Source organism: Chelon labrosus (genome assembly GCF_963514085.1).
Source record: "Chelon labrosus genome assembly, chromosome: 21".
Taxonomy (NCBI): Eukaryota; Metazoa; Chordata; class Actinopteri; order Mugiliformes; family Mugilidae; genus Chelon; species Chelon labrosus.
Window position 1 is genome coordinate 3,155,311 of NC_140354.1, and position 17,778 is coordinate 3,173,088.

At 41.0% G+C, this 17,778-nt stretch overlaps 1 protein-coding gene across 2 annotated transcripts in view; it reads left to right on the forward strand.

Moving 5' to 3' along the window:
• Positions 1 to 4,131: 4,131 nt before the first annotated feature.
• The window catches only part of spop (speckle type BTB/POZ protein), a 60,717-nt gene continuing 47,070 nt past the window's right edge, over positions 4,132 to 17,778 (forward strand). For both annotated transcript variants that reach the window (XM_084570691.1, XM_084570693.1), the window contains exon 1: positions 4,132 to 4,248. The gene's annotated coding sequence lies outside the window, so the exon portion shown is untranslated. The remainder of the gene's footprint in view (positions 4,249 to 17,778) is intronic.

Here is a 17,778-nt window from a genome sequence, read left to right on the forward strand (position 1 = left end):
ATTTGGCCTTGAATTTACCCGTGATACACTGTGTGTCTATGGATGATTGCCACTCCACCACACAGGGCAGTGAGACAGCTTGTTAAAAATCCTTCTTGGCAGCAAGGTCAGCTCTGGCTTTCCAGAGTGTCAATGCTATGTTACATACGTTCGCACTTTCAAGAACTTCTAAGCATCAATATACAAATTTATGTTATAGTGCTATAGCACACATATCTGCAACTCTTTGCATCTCGTGTTTTTTTTCCAAGTAAATAAAGCATCAGCAGCTCAGACTAATAAAAAAAATATTTTGATTAATAGATGGAAACTGGATAATATTACCAATGACCTGAACGTTAAGTATTTTGCATGTGTTTCTATTAGTGGATCTCTCTGTGGAGATGAATCAAGGATCGGGTTTGGAGTTGCCAGTTAGGATTAGAGCTTTTAAATTCAGCTGCCGTGCTTCGTGACAAGCCTCCACTGTTGACGGGGGTGGAAGTTTGTTTGAGGCTTTTAAGATCTAATGTGTCCACTTGCTATCTAAGATTGTTTCTTTGACTCGTTCTCGACCCTCCCTGCCTCTCCATCTGCCCGTCCGCTCCTTCTATATGTTATCCAGTGTTGAGTGGAGGTAAGGAGAGATAGTAATCTGCTGTAGCCTTGGCACTCTCTCGCACTCTGGTCTCATTGAAGAAGATTGATGGCCCTCTTTCTGGAATGGCTGTTGTTTTGGAGGAGAGAGAAAAAAGATGGAGGCAGAGAAGTGGGTTTAGAATGAAAAACGGGTGTAGGGAGGGCAGGCGGTGGTAGGGGAAAAGAAATGAAGGTGAAGTGAAAGATGGTTGTAAAAGATGGATAAACAGAAGAGGAAATGTCACCATGGAGGAGCTCGAGAGCTCATTAAATTTGTTTTGTATTTTATTGAGTGAGAATATGCGTCCACCTGTGCTTGGTTTCAAATTCACACGTCATTCTTGTTTTTTCTCTCCTCATACACGTTGGCTATGGAATGGGCTGCTCTTAGTTTGCATGTCAGCAGTATTAAACTTAAATGTCAGCTTTTCTCTCCGGATGCAAATGAGACAGGACCGTACATGTGTCTCATGTCTGTGTTGCATTAGAATGCTGTTTAAGCCCTTGCGGTATCTGCTATTCAGTATTAACAGGGAGAGCTGCATTGCTACAGGGAATTAGCAGCCCTTCATCCCTCTCCATGATGGGTCTGTTGCTCAGTGCCCGTGTGTGGGTGGCACTGGGTTGATTGGCTGTGATGACAGTTATGCTCTTAATTGTGTCAGTTATTCTCCCTCTGTGGCTCTTTTTGAATGTAGTCAAGCGCTTGATGTAAGCCCCCCTGGCGTTTCGTTCCTCTCTACATATTGGTCTTTTTAAGTCTTTGCAGGTTTGGAGAGCAGTGAGACAGAGAGGAGCAAATCTTTCTTCTTCCTCTTTAATTTTACCCTCTTTTAGGAGGAGAATTGAATCTGACATTTTCTTTATTTCGTGGGCTACCCCCATCTCCTCGTGTCCCTCTCTGCCCTCTGCTTAATTTGTCTTCTATCCCTTTAGTGTCTCCTTTTTTGTTCCATTGTTTCTAAGCTATTGTTTCAGCTGCCGTTCCACTCCTCTCTCCCTTTGTCTTTCTCGCTCTATTTCATCAGCCTGTTGTACATCGACCTATCTTTCATCCTGCCTCTCCCTCCTCTGTGTCTTGTCGGCTCCTAATTTTTCTGGTTTCTATTTTACCCTCTCTTGTACGTTTGTTTCCCACCACCCCGTCTGGAAACTCCACACTCCTTTTCTATTTTTTTCAAACGGGTCTCCCTTTCTCATGAAGCCCAGACATTGCTGGGGTCATGTAGTCAGGCCTTGGTGGCACGACTTGTGCAATGCTGTTGCTTCCTGTCTTAGTCAGAGCAAGCCAAACGACACAGGGCCAAGAAGAATGGAAGAACATGAAGGCCGAGTCCCGTCATGCTTGACCAAAGGACTGGTAGGGCTGTAACAAGCTCCAGGTCATACTTCATTTCTTGTGGTCACGACCAAGCATCATACTTCTAACTGATGTGAATATTGGACACAGAAAGTATAAATAGTCACCATTTTTATTTCCAAGAGTGGAAGAATGTATTTGGAAATAGAATATGTAATTCAAGCAACTGTCTTTGCTGAGCTGATATCAGAATAAGCTGTTTTGCGTCGATGGAATCATTGACACTAGATACATGACGCCAAAAAAGCCTCTGGTCACCTCTGGTTGGGTCTCCAACAGCTCCTAAGGAAGCTACAAAATGCTCCACTGTTTTCCACTAGCAAGTCGCTAACTGTCTAGTTAGAACTTGTTCCAAAAGAAGGAGCCATAAGCTGAAATTAGTGGCTTGTCATCTGTTAATGTAGAGCACTAATGGACTTGCTGCACCAAAGCAATGAAGTGATCTGACAATAACCAGTTTTCTCTTCAGCCATGGTATAATAAGCTACATACCTCATTTTCTGATGGTGAAAACTTTATGAGCGTGAGCAGAATAGGTTAGTCAAGTTCCTAATATTACTACAAAGAAAATCCCAAATAAAAAAACAACAGAAATAGGGGTATGGTGACTTTTAAAATGTTTCATCAAAGTAGGTTAGAATTAGATTATAAATAAAACATGGATTTTAGAACGGGGCCCTATCGATCTGGGTCGTATCTGTTTAGTTGTCAAGTTTGGAGCACATCTGCTTTGTCGAGTCAGTGAGAACGATCGCGTATTCATTTCAGGTGAGCTATTGATCAAACGGTGCTGGTCATGTACACACATCACAGAGCCGGCCTACCTTTTTGACATTTCTTTCAGGGCTCAACCTTTGTGTTTTGCATCTGATTGACATTTCCTTGGTATATATGTGTAAACATACGGATCTTAAGATATTTCATTCATGCAGATCATCTTTTCCCTCTCTGAGGTAAAAGCCCACAGGCAGTTTGGATACTGCTCATGAATACAAAGAGCCTAGGCATAAAATGTAGCCTGTATTTTTGGGCCAAATATAAGTCAGTGTTTAGTGTTTTAGTTGGAGTCACAATTTATTTCACTTCTGAGGCAACTTGTGACTTCCATTGCTGTAGCTATTGCAAGTCATTCATGCCTTTAAAATGCAGCTTTGTACTTTACGAGCAGGGTGTAAAAGAAAATTGACTTAAATCACCCGGCTTTTTCAGTTTTAAATGTCTTAAATGTCAGGCATCTTTATGGATTGGCTGTATTATGAGCCCAAGGAGCATCGCTGTGGCTGTTTAGCTAAAGACATTTTGCTACAATCCGCAGACCTTTCCAGTGTAATGGTTGGCCACACACAACCAGCCTGCGCTGTGAAATCCTGTTCGTCTGTGGTTGGCAGGCATGTGAAGGATGAGTAAGCGTCCTCGGTCATGTTTATTTAGGTAGAGGTGGTTTTTGAAAGAGATTTAGACTTGGAGGATTTTAATGAGACTGCCAGGGCATACCTCTCTGCTGGAGCTGAGTGCCACCGTGGGCCTGTTCTGTCAGATGGTTGTACTGTTATTGGGGTCTCTGTGGGCCTTTTATACAACACATTAACATATAGCGGGTGCATCTGAATTATATCCACAGATTTCTATCCATTTTATCCATACATGCCAAGAAGAATTAAGGAAGCATTTAATTGCTATAAGAACCGCCATTTGATTTGTGAGAATGAGACAACATTGCTTTTTCTTCTCTGTTTACACCTTTGTCTTTTCAGTTCGCTGGATCTATACAGCCCAAGTAAAGTTTTCGTTTGGATTAGTGCTTTAAAGCTGAGCGTAATTGTGTAAGGAGTTGCCCCAGTCCCACTTTGTCCCACCTTGCTATGTAAACCTCACTACAGTCTTCATAAAACATGTGTCTTTCTAATATCTTGTCTCACACACACACACACACACACACACCCACACACCCAAACACACACACGCTCTATCTCAAAAATATTCTGCATTCAAGTCTCCTACATAACAGATGTGCACACAAACAGTCAACTTGACAAGGAGTCTCTTGCAAGAATATGATAAGGCACTGGCTCACACCCACGCCCGCTCTCACAACTACAGTCTTGTTGATTCTTTGCGCTGTTTGTGTTTGCAGCTTGCCAAGAAGCTCAGGCTTTGGACAGACACGCAGTGCTGACACACCTACAGACAGAGAGACCTGACAGACAGAGTCCAGCTGGCTAGTTATGGCAGCAGAAAGAGTAACAGATGTGCAAGGTACTTTGATCTAGGTGAGTACCAAATGGGGTGAGGATCTGGGGGAGGGAAGGGGGGCCGCTGGTCTGTTCCAATATTGGGAAATTGTTAAGCATACTGTGGGTGGATATCCGTGGTGGTGGGGATGTGGAGGGTTTTGGGTTTAGAATAGGGTGCTTTAGAGTCATACATGGCCTTGTTTGGCCTTTAACTGATGGTAACACAACTAAATAAAGTATTTTGAACTAACTTGTAACTGCTGCTGTGTTTTAGTGCCATGTGCGCTGCTCTAGACATACAGATCAATATTAAACGGCTCTGCACTTAATTCCTTTAGATTCCTTTCATTTTGAATTAACTTCATTTTAATTGTAAATGACAGTCTTTCATAGTCTAATTTCGTTTTTTCTGTGGACATGATTTTGAAAAGAGTGAGTTATATTTTTAGTCTTTTGTTCCCAAGCACAGTAAATTTAGCTTTTCGAGGAAGCAACATCTACAATATTCTCATATGGCTACCTTTGAACGAAACGGTGGAAATGGATGGCCCAGAATGAGAAATAAGGTAGATGGTTTGAATTGAAAACCCTCAAAAACAATGAAGGTGACAGAGGATCTGAAGGCTGAAGTAAAGGAATACCAAGTAGCAAGAGAACAGAGAATGCAGCAGGCACTTGATCATATAAATGGCAGCTGGGTAAGAACTTTCAGGTTTTATTCCACCATCATTTAAAAGTGGAAATTGCGCCCGGCCGTAATAAAAGACAAAAAAGTGAAATGAAAGGAAGGAGATCAGGCTTTTAGAAGGGGAAATAGGGGTGGAGGCAAAGCGGATATGCTAACACAGTAGACCCCCCAAAAAAAGAACAATAAAATATATCCTTCAGGGGGAAATGTGGGCCTGTGTGTTGCATGCCTCCCCCCGAAATAGTTCCCATGTTAATTAGGTAAAAGCGGGATGAAAATACGTCGTAAAACAGCACATAGTTTTGCATGTGCTGAAAGGAGAAAATAGAAATGGCATTGTTGAGGTGATGAATTTGCTGCTGGTGTGTCTAGGTTCGTCTGCTGTTTCATGGTTTCATCAAAGCTGGGATTAGCACAGGGGATCTTTCGATTTAAGCAGAGGATGGTGTTAATGACAAGTGAAATTCAGTTCAAATATATTCTGTGTTCCCTTGTTTATAGTGAGATTTACTTTCATATATTCAATGTGAAACTAACATTTAATTTGGCACTGTCTTCTGACATCAGTGTGGCTGTATATCCATGGAAATTAAATCTCTGTGTAGGATTTGTTGAGGAATGCTGGGATATTTTAATCACCACCTTCCCGTATTACCGCACAGAGAGAGAATCAATGGTTTTGCATCGGAAGCAGTGCTTGTGATATTGGATTTCCTGGTTGCAACTTAATTTCTGTTCTCGCCTGAAACTCCAAATAGTATTGAAAATGAGGAGAAGTGTGTGTTTTGTTTTAGTGGAAGGCTACATGTGTATATCCTGTGTGTATGTCTGTATATGCGAGTGAAAGATAGTCCTTGCTGACCCTGCAGTTTCAGCCAATTTGCTGTGATCACAGTGACAAGTGTCTGCATATGGATACTTAGTAATTAGCTAAGAGGAGATAGAGAGAGGATGAAGTTGGTGGGGCATTAGAGGACCTGTCAGAAGGCCCCACTCGTCTTACCCCCCTAGAATCTGTCAGGATTCTTGTCTGGGGCCTGTGCTCCCCAGTCCCCTCCCTCACACTTGGCTGCTTCAGTTAATTGAAGCCACTTCAGATCAGACAGAGGAGCTGGATCTGTACGCCTGAGCAGACCACAGCGCTCACCTGACCTGTCACTTACTCCTGCCAGCAGCCGCCTGCCACACACAACCACAAACTCAGGACTTAGAGATCCCAGTAACCTTATAACCACCTCCCTAGATCTGTCATCTTCTAAATGCCAGGATGCATTTACACCAGACAGTTTTGTAGAAGTGTACTGGAAACCTTACTCTTTTATCTTTCTCATTTAGATAGGTAGTAGACTTTCAAACTCTGATGATGGCATTAACACATGCAGTAGGCAGACAAAAATGTAATGGCACTTTGTTAGGAGTTGTTAGGAGACCTTTATCTATAAGAAGTGACCCTGAAATGTAGTTTCATAGTCATAAGGAGACAAATGTTGTCACCTGATAGCTAGCACTTACTCATGCTTGAAAAGCCAAGCATAACGAAATGAACCAAGGGCAAACTTGCACTCAAGATGCTGTAAAATGCCTTTTAAATACATGGATATATTAAAGCTCAGTGCAAACAAAGAGCCAAGACGGCGAGCCCTCAAACCTCTACTCTAAAGTGACATGGACCTCAATTGGATTTGTTTTGAATAATTTTCCTCCCACATGGCTTTTGTTGATAAAGTACAGCTGAAATAAAGAATTGTCTATGGTTATAATAAAGCAACCATTACATGACTGCAACAAAGAGACAACTTGTTCTCAGTTTTGTACCAAACCGAGAGAGACCAGAAATGACACTTTCATTGTTTCCTTTTGAAAATTAGAAATGATCTGTTTCTTTGGCAATGCTTGACCAGCAAGGAGGCGTACTTACGTGATGTGCATTTTAAACGGGTCCCGTGTAGTGGTTCGGAAGTAACTGAAAGATTGTGAAGGTTTCCAGATTGCAAATTCTTCTGTTGAGGTCTGTGTAAATTTATTGAAAATTAGTCTACTTGGTTAAGATTTAATACTCAGAGAGGGTAGTTAATACTTAAATAACTACAAGAGGTTGAATATAAGACAAGTGTACATTGTTAGATTGGATTATTCATCTTTATTGTCATTCAGCTGAGCACAAGTACAGAGCCAATGGAATACAGTTAACATCTTACCAGAACTGCAAAGAATTATTTGGGTAGTTTTAGAAATGGAAAGATCCTAAAGGTTATCCAGTTGCGGGATTGTCACTCTGCTGCCCTAACAGGTTAAATCTGCCACTCTAACATCCCACATCCTGAGTTATAAGTCTTCAATGCAGCACCCCTCTGCAATCCTGCTTTCCATAACACCGAACACTGGGGATGTGGGAAAAGATCTTTTCGAGACGAGCCACTAGGGAGTGAATTCCCTAAAATTAGAAGTGGAGCTTGTGTATTGTTTTAAATGCCAGGCGTCTCCTCATTTAGTGTTATACTGTAGCTCAGTCAGCTGACATTTAATGCTCAGCCTCAACGTACTCAGCTGCGGCTGCTTTAGTTCGGGCCCACTTGTTACCAGCATGAAAATGAACAGACAGATGTGACAGCTGGCTAGCCATATGTGACAAGGCTTTTAGATCTTTACGCCTTAATTATTCCATCCCTTGGGACCAATATTGACATTTAAGGTCTTAACACTCAGACCTTATAAACTGCCAGCCTCCAGTTGGCATTAACTGCTTCTTGGCAACCTCCAAGCAGACTGAGATTGGTGCTTGATCCTATATGTCAGCAGCGGTACAATGAGTGCTTTCAGATTTATCACAGTCTTATAAAGATCATTGCCTGTACATCATATCTGTTGTTTACTCTTTATTGTGTTTTCTTAATGATTTCTGTGGGAGGTTTTCTTCAGTTTCAGTGAGGGTCTGAGGTTGGAAGGCATCGTTTTCATTTATTTTTATAGCGTGGGAGTTAAGAAACCCTTTGAGACTCACTGTGATTAGGGGCTATACAAATAATATTGACTTAATTAACAACTGGAAGTGGAAGTTGGGTAGTATAAATTGGGCATAAATATCTAAATCTTGGCTTCAGTTTCTGTGCAGTTACAATACTCCTTCTGCAACGATCTCGGGTGTGTGATTTATTATTTTCTGAGATGATGTCACACCGCAGGAGAGCACATTCATGATTTCCTCACGTATCCTGTTGAATGAGCTGCCACGGCCCTTTTTAAAGATTTTGAAAGAAAACTAATTCCGGCGTTTTATTTGTCACATTGTTGTATAAGCTGTGCTCACAGGAACGAAGGCAGCTCTGTTAGTCAGTCTATGAATCCTTTTTCATCTCTCCATCTCTTGTTCTGTGCCTTTATTCCTCTCTCCGTCTGTCTCACCTGGGTCGTCCCACACATTCTCATTTCTCTTGTTATCCCAGGTTCTAATTTCAGTTACCGCGGCAACCCTGCGGCTCCCTCCACTTATGCCTCCTCCCTTGTCTCTCTGAGCTCCTTGTTAAGTGTGGAAGAGCTGGTTAATGATCGTGTCTTATTTATATTTTTCTTCCAATATGGTTCTTTTTGATAGTGTATACATGCCTTGACTCTTGACGTAGTTCTGTCTCCAGTATATTCATTTTACTTCTTTGTAACTAACTTGTTTGGATTTTTTTGTGTATTCTTATTTTTCTAATAGCTCTGCAGACTGCCTCTGTTAGCTGTCAGTCGTGCAGTAAACTGTGGTCATTTAAGGACATTAGGTGGACTGCTGCTGCTGTTCCGATGCAATACTTGGCTGCAAATTAGTTCCCTGCGTGTGCCTTGTCTGATTGTTTGCTTTTATGCAGAACAAGTTTAAATGGAGTTCAGACAAACTCTTGGGTCAGACCCACACTTTAGAGAGGTGTAATATTGACTGATAATTGTTAGAATATCCAGTAACTATATACTTCATTTGCATGGCTCATATTTACCAGTACCAGTATTTTTATCAAATTTTTCACTAACACCAGCATAGTTTCTGGGAGAAATGTGCTAAATATTTGTTTTATGGCTGGCCTATACCAAAACCAAACTTGAACATGACTGTGCGGAAGTACTTTACAGTGTGTTACGAGCTCTTTAAGGGCAGCGGCGTTGAGCGTAACATGTGTCACCCAAGTGACTGTAGTTGTTGGAAAGTGTGTGGGAGCTAACACTTCAAAAAGCTAGCCACATGAAACCGGCATTTCCGCCTGTACACAGATGTTTATGTGCTTTTATGTTGTTGTTAAACAGCATACCAAAGGCAGTGCACGAAGGGGCCCCGTTCCCAACACTTTGACAGCGTCACCCTTCCTCTTTTTCCCTCATCACTGTGGAGTTTTGTCCAGACCCGATGCTAGTTACCACCAATGAGCTGGGCTGCAGAAGTAAAACTAGCCTAGAACCACAGGTATCGTTGCCTGGGGAAGGTAACTATTGTAAAGCAAAGGCAATCAGACAATAGTTTCTAAATTGTGATATGTAGATGATTGGATTGGGGGCAAAAAATAAATAAAAATGATTGTGACATCCCTAATTTCCAGTTGAACTTCCTCCCACTTACAAAAAGTACACCTGTACAATTTTGTTGAATGGGAAAATTAGCTATAGATAACAGAACCCTCTTCTGTATCAGGCTGTTTATTTCTGCTGTAGATTTGTGGGTTTTAACATGGAGGTCTATGGGTATTGACTCGCCATTGGAGGCAGCTTCAAATGGAAATTTGTGGAACTACAATATTCCACTCATCTGCTAATTTTTACCACTCGGTCCCGATTTATTACAAACTATCAGTGTCTGTGTTCCCTAAAAGCAGATGACTGCAAATTTCTCCAGCTGAAGATTACACCCCAACACTTTATCTTTTTTATTCTTTCTTCAGGTGCATCCCTGAGAGCTTTTATGTGAGAAGCCACATTCCCTGTATTGCCTCAAGTGATAACATGTTACCGTAAATGTCACAACAGAGGAATCTCTGCCTATACTGTGTCATATTCTGTTTTTAGAAATGCACAGACAGAAGAGTATTACGGTTCATCAATTTGGAATCACCCGGTGTATGTCAGGTCTAAACATGTACATTGTTAAAGCCGGAAACTAGTAGAAGTGTGTCACACTGGTGTGTCTAGTGCACCATGTATCTAGTTTGATGATTTACTAATAAACAAGCACTATGTACTGTGGATGTGCCTTATGTCTGGGCACGTTCAGGCTTGTTTATTGACCAGCAGCAATATTTTCCCTCCCTTATCTTTTATTGTGCCTTCTTCCTTATGTCCAAGATTTTTTAGTGACGTCCAGAACAGCATGTGTTTTTTTTAACTGTGCTCTTTTACGACAGACAATTATTCTAATAGTACAATAAATACAAAACTTTAGTGTTCTAAAATGGGGATGATAGTCTCTCACAGTCAAAACTACACTAAAATGAAAAAAATCCAGTCCATGTTGCTTATCCATAGTTACAGGGCCCGGAATCTAATTTGTTTCGACGTCTGGCTCCTTGTTTGCTTTCTTAGTATCCGTGTGTCAGAGAATTCCTTGTTTTCTTTCTTCCTTTCTCTTGGTCACATTATTCTGTGAAGAAAATGCCAGATCCTGTCACCTTCTCATCTTGTGCTTGCTTATGCCTTTTCGTCTTCCTCACTTTATTAAAGTCTCTTATAATGTATTTATTATATTTGTATGTATCAACCATGTTTTAATACCAATGCACTCCATCTTGTTATTTTTATTTGTCTTTCTCTGTTGTCTGCCTCCATCCCTCAGTCCATCACTGTCTGTTGTTGCCACCATCTTGGCATCTGCCTGAGCAGAGAAAGTCTCTCTGGTGCTTTTGATTGGCTGTACAGAGATTGGAATGTGCCTGCCTGACTCAAATGACTTCATTAGGAGGGAGTTATAATCTCAGAGGAGTGTCTCCACCAAAACTCGCCTCCACCAAATGCCATTAAGACAAAAGACAAAACATATGGAATAGTTAACATGACTAATTTTAAATGACAGAATAGGCGAAGAAGATGAATTTTAGGGCTGGAAGTTAGATAGCGGCAGGAGTGCTCTCAGAGATAGAGAACGAGAAGGAGATGAATTAGGAAGACTTGGATTCGGAGAATAACTGTTGGCTACGGTCACAGATTTACTGCAAGATCTGAAATGTCACTGTGTGTATGTGTGATTGTGTGTTTGTGTTAGTCTAGCAGCTTTATCTGCCTGGCATTTCCTGCTTTCAGAACTGACTGCCGTCGCAGGCACCATCTGATGACCCTCCAAAAGGCTCAGCGCTGCAAAGAATATTGAAGGGAACACATGTAACCTTAACATGAATTAGGATGGCTTGGATTTGGATTGTGACACGCAGGGTTTTGACACCTTTACTAGCACCAGCAGTCATTTTGCGGGTGTTATCTTAATAGTGTCTTGGGAGTTTGGATTTGATTCTCCCAATGCTGACTCTGTGAGCCCCTGTGTACAGGTAATGAGCTGATCTCAAATCAGAATGCTGGCTGATTAATACAGATGATACGACACGTTCACGGTTGTCTGGTATCAGCTCGTGGCTGCAACTTTGCAGGCTTTTCCACTTCAGTGGCGCCAGGATAGAGCTTGGCATTTAGGAGCCAGCAGCCAAACAGAGAGGTGCGCCTGCAGCACTCTACACCCCTATCTCTACTAAGGTTCCTTGGGGAGTAAATACGGAAAATGTCACTCGGAAATTATATATATTTTCGTATTTTTAATGTTAATATTTCTTTATTTTTAACATTTTCCACAATATTGAAGCAGAATATGATATAGCTTTGCCATAAAGAACATTAATATACATAGCAGCATATAAATGACAAATAATAAAAATAATAATAATAAAGATACATGTTAAACAAAGGAAGAGTGTCTGGGGTAAATATATATATATTCCACTTCCTCCAAATTTCTTCAAATTGAGTTTCCTGCAGCTTCATGGTGAAAGTGATTCTTTCCATTGAAAAAAAATAAATAAATCATGGATTATTTTGTTCCAATCATCACAGAGAGAGTGGGTCTGGGTTAAGCCACTTCTTGGTAATGGCTTTTCTAGCAGCTACACTCAGTAAACCAAATATGTATTTTGCTTTTATATTGTTGCTTTTGAATTTAGAAATCCAGTATACAGTTCCATCCAATTAAAAGTTATATTTGTGCCTAATATGATTACATGTTCTGTATGGATACTACATGAACATGGACACGCCCAAAATATGTGATGATCATCGGCTTCCTGAGAGCCACAGTTTCTCCAACAATCAGACGAGCCTGGGGTAATTAAAAACCTACTTAAATATTTCCAACCCAACCCTCTCCATCTGACTGATTTTTAATGGAAATAGCACACAAATGTCCACCATCATTGTTTGAGGCGGGTTTTGCTCATAGTTCTCCTTTAGTTCACTTTCGATATTAGTTTTTGCATCGTCGTTAATGCTTAATCTGACCGACAGTGTTTTCCTCTGCTTAATATTACTGACATTTCCTTTTAATGTGATTTGACACTTTTCAGAGTGAGCTGCCTCATTTCCAGCCCTCGCCGCATAATGTATGTGCTCTTTAATGTATAGATAACAGTGTATAAAAGGTGAGAAGATCACTTTTGCTTTTAATAGACGATCCATCTTTTATGAATTTAATGGAGAGCATTTAAAATTCTCCCTGAATATAAATGAATGTATGTGTGTGTATGTGTGTCTAAATGTGGTAATTGGGTAGTAGAGTGACGTTGGGGCACACAAAGGAGTAACCCTTGTCGTACCAAGTGCAACCGATGGATAGAACTGAACTTATTAGCGCAGCTACCTTTCCTCTCCCTTCCTCTCACTGAAAAGAGCAGCAGTAACGCAGTAAGACAGATAGCACAGTGTGCACCTGTCTCCAAGTCTCCTCAGTGGTCTGTGAGACTCTGCTCGGGTTTCATTGCAGTATATTTATGTGAATTCTGTGTTGGTATTGAATTAGAAATGGAATTAACCTTCTGACAAAATATATTTGTTTGTTGCCAAATCATGATAAATAATGATCAAGATGCATTCACTCATTAGATTAGTTTTAAAATATAATTTAAAGCATCAGATTCATGTTCTCATATATATGTGTGTCATCAAAGAATGACCCTGGACCATCACTCATAACGACCCTGTTCATTAGCTCTCTGCCTCTGTGTTTACTACTGCGTGGTCTCAAGTGAACGTTTCTTCAGGGAGAAGGAGATTAGATATGACATCTGGTAGGAAGCGGTAATATTGTTCCCCACTGATGTGATATGGAAGAATGCCAGTTTTGACCCCCCATGGCATTAGCTTGCCCTTCATCCCTGTATTGCAGCACAATGATATGACAGGATAACACGTTAAGTGAACAGTTGATCTTAATTGGCTCCTCTTCAGTCTGTGTGTGTGTGTGCGCATCCACTTGAGGTTTAACTTTATGCTAATGGGAGGGGACACATCTACTTTACAAGCGATGTTTGCTTTTCATTGATATTTGCTTCACTGATGGTTTTCCAGGCTATCTTCGCGGCCCCTCGAACACATACACATTGTGCGGCGTGTAGCAGAAGGGATATTCAAGTGATAATGGCCATCAGCACTCAGTGTATATTATGAGTCCTGCCGTCAATTACGTCTACTGTGTTTGCAGACATTTTTCCTCTCCAAAAATGGCTTAATTCAAACATGCTTTTTTTATTCTCCGGTTGCCCACATGACTCTCTTTCTCTGTTTTAGATGATATCTCACGAATTCGGTAATTTGTACTGCTGCTGGCACTTTTGATCATTATAATTGTCTGAAAGGAAGGAGGGGATGGTGAGGAGAATTGCTCCCCTGTTATGTATCCACTGTTTCCTACATACTAAACATATTAAATAGTTATTGTGATATATTGGACAGCAGTGATACATCATTATTTTGTGTAATTATTGTCATATTGGGAGAATGAGCAAACCTTTGAATTGTAATTTATTTTTTTCTGCATGAGGGTTTCTTATGGCTTTATATTACATAAAAATGTAGAATTCAGACAATCAAAAATAGCTGAATGTAAGTATAGGGAGCGATTATGGACCAAGCACCATGGTAAAGATGAAGAGAGTGCGGAGGGATGAAATAGTCCCTTCCCGAGTGAGTGTCTGGGGAGAGGCAGAAAGTAATTTTACCTGTAATGCTCCAGTCTTATGCAAAAGCAAGCTGATGTGATTTCAAGCCATAATTAAAATGGAAAAGAAAATGAGGAGGAGATGGACGACCAGAGTCTGACACGGTTTAACCTTTATTGGAATTCTAATAATGTCATGAAGTGCTTTGAACATTGAATCGATCTATATTGCATGCCAGTTATTAATATTTTATCCAGCTTTTGTGTGAAAGCAAAGGTTGTTTGTCTCATCAAAGATTCATAACTCCTTATGCTGTGATTTCCCCTTTTTTTTTTGTCTTGTTACCTCCAAACATGGTCATGTAACCCTTTATTCTACTCTGTGCGATGACGGTGCTTTGTGAGTATGCATGAGTTATTTTGTGTTTTTACTTTGTTGGGAAGTCAGAAATAATTCTAAATTGACATTTTCTTGAAGATGTGACAGACGATTGTATATGTATCAGGCTGTTTACAGATTTACTTATCAGGTATCTCACTATCACATCGTGCTTTGGTGCATAAAAGCTGAAACCTGTTGACATGCAAAGATACTGACTAAGTGCAAACATGATGTCCGACACCCTTTGTGAAAAGAGAAGGATCAGAAGAGATTAGACAAGCGGAGGGGATAAAGATAGAGCTAAAGACAGGCTTTGTTTTTGGTCCCCTTATGAGCCATGGCTCCTGCTAATTACCAAGCTCTCTGGTCCTTGCTAAATGTGTTTGAAATCCACTGGATGCAGATAATTGAGCTGGAAATGTGTTACATGACAAAGTCACGCTGAAGGACAACCTCTAAAAAAGGCCTCCTCTCCACTTCCCCTCGTTTTCTCTGTCAGGCACACTTTTGAAACAAAACTTCCCCAAATGATTCATTCCGCAGCGTTTGTCTTTGTTGTTTGTTGAGATTGAAGCTTAGGGGGTGTTTGAGCCACCTTTTGTGATAAGCTATAGTCAAAACAGAGACAGGCCAATGGTGGATGTGTCAGACAGGCCTGTGTTTTCTTGCTGCCGAATAATTGCTTTTAGCCTTCAGTTAAGGGATGTGAGCTTTTTAAATGTCCCTCACACATCATCATAGCAAAGTAGAAAAAGGTTTTATAGCCACAGGCTCGACGTGTCTGTGTAAGTTTTCTCAGCTGAGCAGTGGCTTGTACTTGAGTTTTTGTATAGCCTAAATCTCAAATTGATTTTAGTGCTTCATATAAAAATTGATTTACTGGCTGGGATACATACATCCCTGGCAGAGATAGGCCTCCCCTGAGAATGTTGGAGTAAAGTGAAAACAAGGTGAAGAGAGACTCCCTGACGTTCTATTTGCATTTTAATTATAAATTGCATCATTGCACTGAGTGCGGTAACAACACAAGTCCTTCTCCCTCCTTTCGCTCCTCCCTTTTGCTCCGAGCTCTGCTCACTTCATGAGAATGGAACTTCATGCGGAGAGCCTCTGCAGGGCAGAAAATAAACAGGGAGGGTAATGCGTAAGAGCTCACCCAGAGCAGTTACGTGGATGAAGGTGAAAGAAGCCTTACCTCAGTGGGTGAACCAAATTGTGTTCACTATCAGCTTAGTTCAGAGGAAGGAAGAGATACAAAATATGTTTTTATTTTGATGGTCAGACAGACTTTGCTGTGGGTTTCTGTGAGAAGACTGTGCCCTTGCTGTGGCCAGTATCATTTTGTCATTTAGAAAGTGATCTTTTTTCTGTGTGTGTGTCGGAGCTATTCCATCACCCATGTTGTGCTGTGAGTACACAGGGCTAATTGATCACATTGAAGTAGTGTGTAAGGACAAATTGCATATGCACTGAGTGAAAAGCTATAAAAATTAAAACATTTTACAGGATGCCATTATGTTATAGGGCCTTATTTACCAGGGCCGCATGTCTAAACACAGCCACAACGTCCGTCAGAATAGTTACTTTATCTTTCTTGCCAGTTGGTCTAATTGTAATGTGATATCGGCTCTTTCTGTGACTGCAAAATATTGTGAGGACAGTATGCAAATTGATGGATTTGCATTTTACCAAGGCTGAGAGTCACTGCAATGAAGAAATGAGTGTATGTCATGAAGTACGGCAGGTAATTAAGATATTCATTCACACATTTATTTTAGCTTTGTTGTGAAATATGTGAACTTTCCGGAGACTTTTTAATTACCATTTTGATCGTTGTTTAAGTAACATACTAGTGAAGATGGTTTTAATGTGTTTAGATGTATTAAATGTGTTGTGTGAGCGCCACTCCTTTGGTTGGTGTTTGGATTGAAGCTCTGAGAGCACGAGAGCAAAGCAAAGATTTAGGGTGAGTGAAGGAAGGACGAAGGGAAAGGTTAAATTCTGACAAAATGTAAGTGGTGATTTAGCAGTGAGAGCTAGAAATGATTACTGTCACAGTGCACTTGACACAATGCACCTTTGCACTGTCGTCTACGTGTCATGCCTGTTTTAATAATTTAACTGTTTCAAAGACAAGATTGTGTTTTGTAGGACTATAGTTGTTGAAGGGATTAGAAATGTAGCCCCCCCACCCCCCAAAAAAGAAAAATCAACCGCTTATCCATAAAGATGAAACGAAAATTATGTTAATTAATAATCACACTCATAAAACTCATCGATATACATTATCCCTATCAATTTAGGGTAAAATGTTAAGGCAATGTCATTTTCTTAATGACGTCTTGTGGTATTATTTCGTCATGTTAGCTCCAAAAATGAGTAAGAGAGAGAGGAGACCGTTGATGATATGGAGAGGGATGTTTGTTACGCTGGGGTTTGTTCCACGGTTCAGGGAGGACCACTGTCTCCGCCAGTGTCTCTTAATCCATCACACCTCCAGCGGCCCTGGATCCGACACACTCCAGCGTCTTTCCAACCCGCCGCCGAGTGTGCGCTCGGCTCTGTCATGCATGTGTGCCCGCTGTTGCAGGCATTCTCTTATCCCTGTTTTCATTCTCTTTTTCTCTCTCTGAGTGAGTGTCGGGGCTATCAGCAGTGCCTCGGGCAAGACGGACAGACACTGTTTTACAGCAGACACGTTTTTATACATGCTCCACATCTAGCCTTTCTCTCACGTCTGAGAGGCCGTTCTCTTTCCTTCTGCCTATTTTGCCTGCCAGTCTCACCTGCAGCGGCTCATATGGTTTCGATTTTCTTGCCATTAATTTCAGAGACACCTCTGCGCTTCTTCTAATGCCAGAAATCCTGAATCTCTCATATAAGAGTTGGAATTACTTGCTTTTTATGATCCATGTGCATGTGCCGACTTGACAAGAAGTGTGCCTCCAGCCAGCCGTTCGTGATTTTTAGAAAATGGAGGTCATCTACTTCACTTGATCAATCGTGCAGATCACCCAGATACATCTGCACATGCTCCCTGTAACCACTTAATGGAATCTGACCTTATAATGAACAGGCTTCATTAACCCTCTGTCAGATTTCTCGCTGGAGCAGGAGGGAAGAGGGTGGTGGTGACGGGGGTGCTAGAAGCTTATGCATTTGATTCTAAGCTCTGTAAAATGAGCTAGCATGTGGCCGTCAGATTCACGTTCAGAAATGCGTCACGCATACAAACACTTTGCCTCAGTTTTTGGCATGCTTTCACTGTTTTTAGCCTGTCCCTCTAAACTCTGCAGCCCGTCTTTGTGTCTCACCGTTGTGCTCGCTGCCTGTTGTTGCTCA